The sequence below is a fragment of the Thunnus albacares genome, chromosome 1, assembly GCF_914725855.1.
Source record: "Thunnus albacares chromosome 1, fThuAlb1.1, whole genome shotgun sequence".
In the NCBI taxonomy this organism is placed as follows: domain Eukaryota; kingdom Metazoa; phylum Chordata; class Actinopteri; order Scombriformes; family Scombridae; genus Thunnus; species Thunnus albacares.
The window spans coordinates 21,191,351-21,203,735 of NC_058106.1; the positions used below are offsets into that span (position 1 = coordinate 21,191,351).

The following is a 12,385-nucleotide window of genomic DNA, read 5'->3' on the forward strand; positions in this document are numbered from 1 at the left end:
AGTTCTGCAATGATTAGAGTGCATCTAACGGTCAAACACTAAACACAAAACACACCAAACACAAAAATGGCTGCTCTGATGTCTTGCATCAGCAGTTTTTTTTGTTTTTTTTTTTGCTGTTTTTCATGATCAAAGGCATGTGTTGTATAGTTTTCCACACATGCTGTTTTTAATATTTAGTGATTCAAATTCCCTGCAACCCCCTCTAACCAGCAAAGATTGATGGGTTTTATTTATGCATATGTATAAGATATGCCTATGCAGTTGAACCTGCCTTTGACCTTCATCTGCTTACGTATTCAGTGAGCTGCTGTTGTACCACTCGGCACTGTTATATTTTAAAAAGAAAAAGTATTTCTTGTTCAAGTAGATACGATAAGTTATAACACATCATGCACTGATCCACCTCAACCCACAAGCCTCCATATAACATTATTCAAAAAGGACTGTAGTGCTTTATTCTGAAGGTGCTTCAGTGGAGATGTGAGTTGTTTTTTTTTCATCAACGTTCTGCTGTAGCTTGGTGTTGTTCAGTCAACGCAATATTTAATTCATGTTTTGACCACAATGGTTTGAAAAACACCACTTGTCGGTATGTGAATGTATTGACGACCAAACTATAGTTAACACATGTGATATCTACTGTAGAGCCAGGTGTCTGAGTGCACACAGCCTAGAGGATACATATATTCACATAACCAAAGCACTACACATTGCCAAAACCTTAACGCTCAAAGAATAAATCAACGAAACTGTCACAAAAAGCCTGTCTCTTAATAGAAGTGCCCCTGACAATTATAACAAATTTATGACATAACTTTCACATTGATAATGTGGTTTTTATGTAAATTCCAAAAAGCATTATGGACCAACAACACTAGTGCATTTGTCTTTTTTGTTTGTTTGTTTGTTTGTTTTTTTGTTGCTGCAGTAGCTTCTGTATAATCTGTTTGACCTGGTTTCTTGTGTTGTTTTTCTTTTCTTTTTTTTAAATTCCAGCCTGAGGGCAAAATGCATCACATATTATGCAGTGACCCAAACTGTATTTTCCAAAGAGAAGTCCAGCTAGTGGGAGTGGCCTCAGCTTGTTGAGGAAGCTGCCCTTTAAGGTCATTACAACGGTCATGTGATGGAGCCCCCTGGGCCATATGACAAACCAAGCTGCCAGGCTGAGGTGTGTGTCAGGGGTGTTTTTCCACAAAGCATTCTATAAAAGTGTAACTGGGCTGTATTTGCCCTTTCCTCTTGCTATGCGTTCAGCCAACAGGCCCCTGAAGATCTCTTAAAAAGTGCTGATCCACAGAGCTGGGGTAGTGCTCTTGTAATCCTTCTAGCTCTGCTCCACCTCCCCCCACAGTCCCACCCTCTGTACCTCCTGCTTCCTCTCTCACATTCCCTCACTGTCTCCTGCTGATGCGCTGCTGCGATGTGAGCGACAAGGTGATGGGATGAAGAGGCTTGTTTGGGCCCCAAGCTAATTACCACACATTAGAGCATGACTAAATAAATCTTAAGTGCTGCTAATTGCTTGGCAGTGAAAACAATAACAGGGTACTTGCCCAGAGGCTCTGGGGTAGTGAGGGGCTGGGGCACTGGGGACCAGGGGCCCTGGCACAGGGCCAGCAGAAGACACCAGCACCATCAGTCAACTCCCTCACCCTTCTGCCTTCATGTTAAAGTCACACACCACTTGGCACTGTCACTACATGCGCCATATGCCCCACACCCACCACATCCGCCACCCAGCCTCTAACACACCGCCTGCAGACCTAACCAGCAAAGAATAAGCCATACATGACAGCCCCAGACAAGCTCAGTCTGTCTGTAGAGCCATCATACATCACTGCATTAATAGACATGAATTAGTAATGGCACAATTAGATGGGGTTGTTCTGACATTTACTAGTACAATAATGGGTTTCTCCACTGTACAACCCCCTTTGGCCTGTACTGGAGTGCCATCAGACCTTAGACCTTTAGATATGAGGCCTGGAAGGGGTAGAAGAATAAGAATAAGAAGAATAGGGCTCAAGTAGATATGTAGGAAGTAAATAAGTAAAATACAAAAAAAGAGCCAGAGTATTTCCTCTCACACACTAATAAGCAGGTTCCTGAAGAAGACCACTGTGTCTAAAATATGACATCCTGTCCCCTGCTGTTGGTTTGAACCAGCTAACTGTCGGAGTTAGAGATCCAGTGTTGCTCTCTTTATATATGTACGTATGTGCATGTATGTCATGTGTGTGTTTGTTTCCCTCTTAGGTTGCATTCTTCTGTGTGTGTGAAGAAGTTGTTTGAACAGCCTGTGCTGCCTACCACATCTCCTGTGACCAAAAGGTATGTGCAACACACACATCCCAAACCTTTCACTCTGCCAGAGTACTCACCAAAGATGCAGTAAACCACGGATGAGTGATAGGGGGAATTTCACAGATTCATTGTACTTTTTACACATTATTGGTGTAGAAAGTACAGTGCAGATTTGTGACTGTGTTTCCAATAAGTCTTCATTAAGATTTGGATAATGTTGAATTCTGTTCCCCACAAAGAGGCGAGTCATATTCTGCTTGATGCGCACAATATAAAACTTATAATATTTAAAAAATGTATAAAAAAAATTATTACCTGACTTCATTTTTAAAAATAAATAAAAATGATAGATAGATAGAGAGACAGCAAGCATATCAAATATTCCAGTGTGCAATGAGTAAACTAAAAATGATAAATAAATAAAAAGGTAAGTCCCACTTTAATAGCAGTCCAGATATATTCAAGGGTTCAGATATATTCAATTGTTCTGGTAGTCCTGATGTGCAAAGAGCAGTGTTAAAAATAAATAATAAAGTCAGCTTGGCTGACATGTTGTATAGGGGGTGGGAGGCGTTATACAGGATCGACAGCAGTTTTGCCAGCATTCTGTCCTCCACCACCCCCTCCAGTGTGACCAGTTGGCGTCCTTTGCTTTGATGTCTTTGCCCCAGCACACCTCAACGTAGAAGATGGTGCTCACAACAACACACTGATAGAACATGTGAGCCTTCTCAGGAAGTAAAGCTGGCTCATGCCCTTCTTGCAGATGGCCTCAGTGTTGGTGGACCATTCCAGCTTGTTGTTCAGTTGAACGCCCAGATACTTGTAGGACTTGACAGTCTCCACATCACTCCTACAAATTTAAACCAGAGAAGGTGGGGCCTTCTTTTTCCTGAAATCCACCACAATCTCCTTTGTCTTGACCACGTTCAGCTGTAGGTGGTTTTCCCCACACCACTTCACAAAATGATCCACCAGGCCCTTGTACTCCTCCTCCTGGCCACCCTCCACACACCCCACAATGGTAGTGTCATCCAATAATTTCTGCAGATGACAAGATTTGGAGTTGTGCTTGAAGTCTGACGTGTAAATGGTGAACAGGAAGGGATATAGCACAGTTCCCTGAGGGGCCCCGATGTTACTCACAAGACGCGCAGACACACAGCTCTATAGCCTCACAACTGGTCAGCACACGCCTTCAACACCAGGGGACTGATGGTGTCCGGTCTAGCCTTGCCCTGGTGAAGTCTCTCCAGCTATCTCTTCCCCTGGTTGGCTGTGATGTGAAGTTCAGCCTTGTTGTTTGGGTTGCAGCGAATGTATTTTGTGGGGATGGAGTTTATGCCATCAATGTCCTCACACTATGTGGTTCATGCAGGGCATTCCAGTCAGTGGCTTTCAGGGCACCATGCGGTGTCTCCATGGCCTTGTGAGACCATTTCCTCACTGTCATTTCTGTCACTGGTTGCTCCTGAACAACTAGCTTGTATGATGATGTGAGTGAAACTAAGTTGTGTTCTGATCTGCCAAGAGAGGCCAGGGAAGTGGAGCTGTAGTTATATTTAACATTTGCATACAGCAGATCCAAAGTCTTATTTTCTCTAGTTGTGCACTTGACAAATATGTAGAAAGTGGGAAGAGTGGTGGAGACAGAGAGATTAGCCTAACAATATTGGTTGCAAACATTAATCTGAAAACAGTTTACCCATTAAACATTTTCAATATCTGCATGAATTCTTTTATTTCTGATTTGTAGTTTCTTTTCTTTTAGATGCTTTTTCAATTCAACCTTTTTCAGCATCAGTTATTTTCTATAACTTGAATTTCATTTCCCAAAGAATGACGGGGTTGAATGTGATGTGATCTCAGTGTCACGCTTCTCCTCTGCCACTTTGTGATCCTCCTTTTTTCTCCTAAACCAGTAGCTTCTCATTTGCACTGTCACTCTTCTGCAGTGTTTTACTGCTTTCCCAGGGGACTCATGTGCTTTTGTTAGCTTTTCTGTGAACACACACAACCTAATTGGTTGATTAGTTGAGGTTGACTGGCCTGTTAATTGAATAGTAATTTGGATTTGATGTGTCTAATGAAGATCCTAATTTATTGTTTGGCACTTATCCAAGGGTTTGTTGTTGAGAGTAGAAATCAAACAGAAAGGATGAAAGGAAACAAGAAAATGATTCAGTGTCTGAGTGCTGCTTTGACAGCACATGAATTAAGTCTTTGTGTACAGTGATAACATTTAAGAGTGTTCTCTTAAATCACTCTTAAGAGTGATCTCCCTAAAATTAAGCTGACATAGACAATAGTAAGGCACCAGTATTAGTAAAAAACGTTGAAAATTTAGTATTGGTATTGATGCAGTATTTTGGTTATTTGTCCTAAGGGCATTAATCAAAAAAAGATGACTGTCCTTTGAATGAAAACTGTCATACAATGTCTGCTAAAAATATCTTAATCTCCTGCCAATCATTCTCACTCTTTTTTTCCCTAGACATTGTTATGTACAGTATTGCCCACACATGCTGACAAACAATACATAAAAAATCCATTCTAAAGATTCCAACCGATAAGTCAATGAACCGCTCTTATTGAAGGTACTATATGTAGCAATTCAGGATCAATAGATAATATACTCATACTTGAACAAAAACTGGTTTTCTTACTGCTAGTGGTAGATCACCGTGAAATATAAAGGCAAAGAGATTAACTATTTTGGTAGGTTGCTCATCCTTTGACAAATGTGTCAGTTATTTTACCAACTAGCCAACTGTGTACCACAAATGTTAGCATAGTAAGAGATAAGGCGGAGAGGTAAACCTACTGCAACTGATAAACTCTTTACCAATCAATGAAAATGAGAGAAATTAATTTTTGCTGTTGCTGCACTGAACAAATAATCCATTCATTGTGTACAATGAACAACTTTGAAGCAAGCAACCTTGTACTGTGTTGTTTATTTTCCTCTTTTCACTTAAAACCAGTTGAGTCTCCCTGGTTACCATTGCATGTACTGTAGGTGAGCTGTATTTATCTTATTAATTTAGCTCAACTGCAGTACAAGTACATAAGTCTGATTCAAGAGCCAGGTCCACACTATATATTAATTCTTATCACATTTTGAATATGTATAGTATGCTCACACTGAAAAGGTGATAAAAACACAGAAAGAGCATACATACAGTATACATATTACATTTGCTTGACTTATTTCAGAACCCCATTGAGACAGCTCAAGGAACATTTCAGAAAACAAATAAAACAAGAAAACAATTTTTCTTTTTCCTTTTTTTTGTTTAATTGAAGTCTTTTAGCGACCGTCTTGTATCACTTCCTGTTAGTACATTAATTTCTTGTATACAAACTGCCAAAATAGTATACTGTGGAGCATACACAGGGCATTCACATTGTATTAGCATACAGTGTGGAACTGGGAGACAGTCAAGGATAAGTATCACCACAAATGTATGTAGGTGCTTTGCGTCCTTGAATGTTCATTCTTTTCATTCAAATGCATGTTCACACACAGATGAACCTTAACAGTGTTGCCCATTGTATTTCCCAAGTGTTTCCACACCAGAGCTCCAGTGCAAAGTGAGTTCATGAGCACCAAGGTCTTCCAACACAGCTTGTTGGAGGGATATAGCTTCTCTCAAATCCTCAATTATGCACAAGGAAGTCACATTTAAAATCAGTCAATGGAAACTTGATTTCCCTTTAGCTTTGGGGGGATGATCCCGAAAGCCTTTTGACCCTCCCTCTGGTGCAGCGCAGCTTGGGGCCTTGAATTGAACATTCATTGATGTTGTTGAGTTGTCCAGTCATTCGTCTATTCTGTTATATTCCAACAAAATTCAAAGCATAACAAAAAAAATCCAATCCATTGTCAAAATGTTGAAAAAATATTCCAAAGCTAGCTTTATCCATACTAGTTCAAAACATTGTGCTAAAGTCTGTTATTTGCCACAGTTTGGACTACCATCTTTCGGCCATTTTCATCTTCAAGTTTGAAATCAGTGTTGCATTAGAAATCATCAGAAATGTTCCTGTTTCTTCCTTGATGGATGTTTGTATCCAGGATGCAGGCTATTCCTTTCCATCAGGTCTTCTCAGGGATTCGCAGTTTGGAATTCACTATAGCAGCTGAACTCATGAGCGCAGTATGTGCTGGGCCTTCTGTGTCCCATATTGTCACCAAGGCAAACAGCAGATCTTTCACATTCCAGAGTGAGTTTCTCTCTAGACAAAACATGAAAAATTTGAATATAATCAGACATAAATATAAAAGGATAGGGTTTTTTTGTAGAACATATAAATTGCCCATCATCCACACCCCTCACACCCCACACTCCCTCCCTACATATTCAATCCCTTTGCAACCTCATGCAGTCATGCACACTTATGCACATGCAACACTGTACCTGGAAGTACTACATAATAGGCCAAACTAGTACGCGCATTAGCATCCTCAGGTGTGGGAATGACACCCTTTCTTGCACGCATACACATTTCTTCACACAATTTCTCCATCTATCACTTACCCGCATACTTAAAGCAGTAGTCATTAGTCGCCCTCACCCTCCCTTGCTTAATGAGAAAGCAATTACCATAGGCTTCTCCCCAGTCCCAGTGGCCTGGCAGTATTGTCCGAAACCCGCATCCCCACCTGCCTTTAGCTCTGCGTCTGCTTCTCTCTCAGATTCCCTTCTCTTCCCTTGTACCTCTTCTCCCTTTCACCGTGGCTGCAGACTCTCTCTCTTTCTCCATCCTCTCTGCAGCCTCTCTCTTTCGCTCCTCCCATCTCTGAGCTCTAGGCTGCTCTGGGTTTTAGACGGATCACTCTCACAATGGTTGATCAATACAGGTATTGATCCACTGGCAAAATGTTTATAAAATCATTCTGGGCAGCTGCGGTGCAGCAGGGAGGGGAGGTGGGGCGACGAGAGGGCCAGCATGCCATGCCATTCGCCTGCGAAAGAGCCACCACGGACCTGATTGGCTGTCTGTCTGCCCGCCTTGCCAGGAAGAGGGCTGGCATAGTCTGCGCTTCTTTGTCATTGTGGCTTGGTATACCACAGCCCTCCCTGGCTTACGCTGCTAAACTTTCCAGACCACCAAAGCATAGTGCAGCAGTTTAACCTTTTTGCGGCTCAGTGTTGACTGCTAGCCAAGCAGTGGCACCCACTCCCTCTCCTTTCACATCAGCCAAGAAATTAATTTGCATAAATTAGCAACCTGCAGGCAGTCCCAGTCTAATGATCATTTCTTTTCCCCTTGCTCCCCTCCCTTAGTGGGAAAACACTCTTTCGCTTCAGTGCTGCCCTGGTGTTTGCCTACATGTCCATGGAAATGTGTCACCTCAGAAACCTTGACCCTATTTCACACACACACACACACACACATACACAGAATAACACACATAACACACATTATAAATCTCAGCATGAGCATATAGGGAAACTCAAAAGGCTAGCAATGTGCAGAGGAAGACCTATCCACACCTGTTCCTACTGTATTGTCATGAGGGAACAGGGAGCAGTCCAGGGACAGGACTTCCCCCCTAGCTCTTATCCTTGCTTCCCTTTCGACTCTCACATATTGAAGCTTAAAGTAAATGAAAGGACTGAGCTCTAGTTTGTGTTACTCCGATGTGGGGATCATTAGCAACATTATCAGCAGCATGCCACATCTTGCTGCTGTGCTCTGTCTACAGCAGAAGCACACTGTTGCTCCACTTGGGAATGCTACTGACAGGCCGGCTATCTCAAACACTGGAACACTTTAGTAACATACAACTAGCAGATTCAAGTGGCGTGGTTTATTTAAGGCTTTGCAATCTAGGGAGGGGCTTTTGCTTATGTCTTGTTGGGTGATGATGTATGAGATGTTTCTTTACACAGAGAAGATAATTGCAGTGCGGAGTGGCGTGTGGTGTAACTTTTTCCAGAATCACAACTCTTGTTGAACTAGACTAACATCTGTCAGCCATAAGGCCAGGCAGCCTCTGTGACCTAGAGTCAACCTCACCCGTTTGGGGTGTGTGGCTTTGTCTGTCCCCCTCCCTCTCTGGCACCTACCCTAGATCCAGATGCCCAGACACTGGCCCAAACCACAAAGTCTGGGCCTGTCCCCGTCCATCTTCTATTAAAGAACAGTGTTAAGCTAATTATGCGAGATGATACGTATGACAGTGTTGGATTTTTTTAATTAGATGCAGCTGTTCCTTTTGCTTGGCTCATGATGGAAGGGACCTCCTAGTTTTCCTTATGCCTCATCCAGTTCACTAACCCAGGAGTCCCAGGAATATGATCAGCACACATGTATACACAGACAGACACATGGGTTCACAAACATGTCTAGGAAGTTGTCACTTACACATACGCTGGAGAGTGGTAATTACTCTAACACATCCAGAACTGGCCACAGCCCATTCATTACCATAACATGTTGTAATGAAGTTTAATCCCTCATCATGTTGTCTGTGGTTGGAGAGTGGTGTGTGGCTGTTATCCTCCGCTACTCCAGATGTCTTCCAGGCTGTCTCTCTTCAGTGCTGTGCTAGACTGAAGACATGACATTTAGTACCCCACCTTAAGCCATTTCCCTCTTTTTTTTATCTCTGCTTTTTTCCCTTATAAATTCATTTTGACCTCATCCATCTTTGTTTCTTCCCTTCTCCCCTATCCTATTTTTCACCCCCTGTTCCTTCTTCCACATACCCTCCCATCTCTAAGAGAGTGTGTTATTTATTTCATCTGAATGCAGGGGCTCTTTGGTGCATGCTTCTCACAGAAATCAATTTCAGCTCAGACAGCATAACCAAACAAAGCACTGCACTCATTTCAGCATGGGCATAGATGTAACCCATCTCTCTCATTTTCTCCCTCCTGCTCCTTTATTGGAAGACATTTTGTTCTCACTCTGATGCCATTATGTCAATCACTGCAGACATGTGGTGATGTGTGAATGCAGCTGCTAAATGAGTCATGGCAAGCAATGATCATTAGAGACTGGAGAGTTTACATCTGTTAATTTATATGTCACTTTTGTTGCATACGATTGTCACCTTTCAGTTTGTGTGTAGACAAGACGCAGGCTCCTCCCGCTGCTGTATGAATGAGAAAGACTCAAGCTGCCAGTTCTCCTGTATCCTTTTCTCTGCCACCCATCCTCTTTGTACAGCAGTTGAGACCACCAGTTAATGCAGCCGCTGGATTGGCCTCTTTCCTTGCTCTGCTTTTATTGATTTCAGCCAGACACAGAGACAGACAGAAAGAAAGGGCCTTTTCAGGAAGAAGTTAAATGGTCAAGTAGCGGGTAGAGGGTGGCTTTCACCACTTTATTGACGAGGTGGAAAAATGTCACTATTATGGAGGCCCTTGCAGCAGATAGCGAGCTGATTGGATGAGTGCCCCCAGGTCAGAGTGGAGCACGTTCCCCCTGCAGCCAAACGAGAGCAAATAAAAGGGCAGAGGAATCTGCTTGAACTGGAGGTGAGGTTTCTCTCTACCAGGCCTGTCTGTAGGCAGCATCTCTCTGGGTGTATAAGGCAGAGTGCTTGGAATTTGGACCAAGGGCTGATCTCTGGTGGACTCCTTCCATCTGAACTCTCTTCTCAAAGCATTCTGGGTTTGCAACATTTTATAGCTCAAGGGACTTCCATGTTTTATTTGTTCCACAAGCACACGATACTCTTAGATGTTGAACCTGCGCTATATGCTATAAATATAGCTTGATAGCTGGTCTTCATAAAAGAGGATGAGAGATAAAGAAAATTACGAGAAATGCAGAGCTTGAAGGTGATGATCACATGGATCACACTGACATATCACTGTAGATGCAGCCACTTCAAAGACACCAGGGCAGACAGCATTTAGCAAATTGACTGGGGGCTGACTGGCCTAAATATGAGATTTACCAGCATTTTGACTCCACACAAAAATTGACCCAAAAGTGGCCCAAAAGTTTTACTTGTGATTGAAATACACATGATTAAAGCAACACTTGTTACAAGAGAGGAGTGCACGGCAGGCTCACTGTATTATAAAACAACAGGGATTTGCAGGTGTCACATTTTTGATCACCCCTGAGGTCAGAGGAAAGACTTTATTGATATAAGAATGTCAGAAATGGAGGGGAAATGCATAATGGGGTAATTGCAAAGAGAGCCTGCATGTACAGTAGATAAAAAATGAAATTAGGCATTGAATCTGAGCTGTGAGACTCTAAGAACCGCTGACAGAGATAGGGTTGTGAGGCCTGACAAATGGCCGAGGGTTCAACTACAAGCGAGTCTCAGGCCCTTTCTGCTGACGTCAGTTAGTCTAATTAGCTCAGCATATCATCTGGCTGGCCCCTCCTAGCAGCATAAGACAGACCTCTGGAAAGGTCAGCATGCCACAGCAGAGACAGAGCAGTGCTTAATCAGAGGTGAAATGGTTTCTTTTCCAAATTGATTCCAGTTCGGATCAGACAAGAGTGTCTTGTGTTGAGCCACTTAAAGACTTAAGGGGAAGGCAGCAGGCACTTTTAAGGGGGCTTTTAAAACAAGACACTGACAAATAAAAACTGTTCTGGTGACATCTGGATCAGGGCCCGAAGAGCAGTGGGCCATATGAAAGATCTGTCTGTCTGTCTGTCTCTATCTTCATCTCTTTTCTCTGTTTTTTTCTCCATGTGTCTCTTTTTCTCCTGCTCTGCATGAGACAGAGTACACACTACATGTGGACTGAGAATATTCATGTAAACTCTCCAGGAAACTTTGTCCCTCTACATAGTAAAAATTACAAAATCACTTTTATAATGTTGACACAAAACAGTACGAAATAAATATTTTGTCTTCTCCCTCACAAAGTAAACTAAGTACCATTAACACTGGACCCCTGAGGCGTTATATATCTTTTTACATCCTCTTAAAAACTCTTTTTACAACAGACTTGTCACAGCCATGTATACATAGAAGGAAACATCTGAGCTCGCCCACACCCACACACACATCTGCATTCACCAACTCCCTTATGCTGAATGCATAATATATGTAATGAAATAATGTTTCCAGTGGGGATGGTTGTGGCTGGGGGATGGAGATGTGTAGTGAATATCAATGTGGCTCCCCCCAGACTCCCTGGTTCAATTGGTGTGATGGTGGGGGGTAAATGAATATGTGGGAGTGAGAGAAGCTTTATCCCTTTGCCCAAAGCTACTATGAGTCCACACAGATAGAGGAGGGGGCTCTTCACTTTCCCACTTATGAACTTAAGATTCATGCATTCTAACTGATGGTGTGTCCTCTGTTGTCCTACATTCCATGTCCAAGCTGGTGTTAAATGGTTGTGTTCAGTCCTCTCATCTTCAGAGCTCCTAATTTTCCCCATGCTGACCACCTCTAAAATCTAAAAACTAAAATCCACAAATCTATGATGCATCTGCAGAATGTAGACACACACAAGCCAGTGACAGAGAATGGAGACCATCCCTCATATGGCGCCCAATCCTAGTGTACCACACACACTAGGTACAAGAGTTTAACCTGCTTTGAACCACAGTTTCTATAAGAAATCTCAATGAAAATCAATGGAGAGACAAATTACATTTTCCCCTGTGCCTCACCTTGACTGACTCAAGTGAGCTCATCTGTTCCATCTTGTCAGAGTAGAGATGCTGTGTCTCTGTCAGTCGGGGCTTTGATGTTTTAAACATTACCATTAATAATGTTTTCAGCATCAGAATTAATTGCTTTGCTACTGTGTCCTGCTCTCTTCATCCTACGCTGAAGCATGCATAAATCAAGACTAACTACCTTTGTCTTGAAATTTTGAGGTCAGGAATTTGGGATGAGACCAAACTTGAAAGTGGCCAAGTAGAGAACATTCTGTTTGTGTATTTGTGAGTGTGTGTGCGCTGCAACGTTGCAACGGTTATACATGAATGTAGATTCAATGTTTGAAAGACTTGTGTTGTTCATGTGTTGGAACATAATAATGTATAGAGTTTGCTTCTAACATTTATATGAAAAAATACAGGAATGTGTGAGCATATAGAGCACAGAGTAGTTCTAAAGTGTGTGTGTGTGTGT

At 42.4% G+C, this 12,385-nt stretch overlaps 1 protein-coding gene and 1 long non-coding RNA gene across 2 annotated transcripts in view; one reads left to right on the forward strand and one right to left on the reverse strand.

Annotated features, from left to right (window-relative positions):
• Positions 1 to 12,385, forward strand: part of zfhx3b (zinc finger homeobox 3b) — a 344,549-nt gene that overhangs the window by 165,102 nt on the left and 167,062 nt on the right. Inside the window, exon 7 of the mRNA XM_044349187.1 lies at positions 2,263 to 2,337. The gene's annotated coding sequence lies outside the window, so the exon portion shown is untranslated. The remainder of the gene's footprint in view (positions 1 to 2,262; positions 2,338 to 12,385) is intronic.
• On the reverse strand, positions 5,826 to 7,233 carry LOC122980830. Its single transcript, XR_006403092.1, has 2 exons — positions 6,918 to 7,233; positions 5,826 to 6,549 (listed from the first exon to the last, which is right to left on the reverse strand). It is a non-coding gene; the product is annotated as an uncharacterized LOC122980830 (long non-coding RNA).